Raw genomic sequence first — 1,374 nt, 5'->3', positions numbered from 1 at the left:
GGTCAAAGCTCGAACCTTTGGTAACCCTAAAACTCATTCTGTTTTTAATTTCTTCTTTTAATTATTACTTATGTCAAACTTATTGCTCTGTTGGGATCTGTTTTATTGCCTTGTCTTCCCCTTCCCCATGGCTTATCTTGTAACTGCTCCTGGTTGTATTGTGTGGCCTTGAAGGCACTTAACACTGTTATGCATATTATTATTATGCATAACTAATTACGAGATAATTATTTGAATTAATCACGTGATTGTGCACCCACACACCTTTTTTGGTAACCTCTTCTGTTGCCTGTTGCCTTTTTTTCAGTGCAGAATAGTCAAGTCCCTCGAATACGAGGACGCCTCAGCAATGTTGCCCTCAGTTCATTCTTGTCACAAAAGATCATAAGTCCCAATGATGCTGCCTTCGGTTCAGTTATATGATCTCGCCCCTCGAGGTTGCCTACGATGATGTGATAGTCCCTTTCGATTATTGCTGAGGCGTCCTCCTGGTTGCTTAATAATGATGACTATTCTGATCATTCCCTTAGACTACCTGCCCCCCTATGGCAGGGACACTCTTATGGTGAACGATAATTTCGACGACCCTTCAACCTTCAAATAAAAGGACTTCCTACCCCCTTATGGTATGGATAGCCCTGAAAGGCTAAAAGAACTTTTTTACAATGTCAAGGTAATTTGCCCCTAATTGCTTTGCTCTGGCTTAAATCTTTTTCTTACACTTTTTCATAAACCTTCAAAAAGGCTACGCTCATTTACGAGCTAAAGTCCTTATTTTCTTCTTCTACATTTCTAAACTTTTGGTTACAAAAGAGCAAAGCAATTAAGAGCCCATGGAAAACCATGGATGCAAAGGGTGCCTTACACCTTCCCTTTGTATAAATTACCCCCCGAATTTAGGTTTCTTTTAAAAAGGTTTTTTCTGTTCTTTTAGCCTTTCTATTTAATTTGGATAAAATAAAAGTTGGTGGCGACTCTTGCTTACCACGACATTTCAATAAAGTCAGTTCACCGTATTACAGAACTTGCGACTCTGCTGGGGAAGTTTTGAATAAAAGAGGGGTTATGTGGACCTCCGATTTTTTTTTAATACCGGGCCATACCTCTGATCTGTAGAGATACGTGAACTGACTCTTTTTTGTCGCTTAATGCTTTCGCATTTTTGAAAATATCACAGAGTCGCCACCGACCTTTTATTTTATCCAATTAAGGAAAGGTTTATAAAAGACACAGAAAAAAGACCTTTAAGAAATTCTGGGTAAGGGGGTAGGTTATACAAAGGGAAGGTGTTAGCACCCTTTGTATCCATGGTTATCCATGGGCTCTTAAGTTTGCTTAGCTCACTTGTTTTTCGATCACTTTTCAATTGCTCTG

Source organism: Vicia villosa, linkage group LG5, assembly GCF_029867415.1.
Source record: "Vicia villosa cultivar HV-30 ecotype Madison, WI linkage group LG5, Vvil1.0, whole genome shotgun sequence".
Classification (NCBI taxonomy): Eukaryota; Viridiplantae; Streptophyta; class Magnoliopsida; order Fabales; family Fabaceae; genus Vicia; species Vicia villosa.
The sequence above is the reverse complement of the archived record's forward strand: the minus strand, read 5'-3'. Positions refer to the sequence as shown.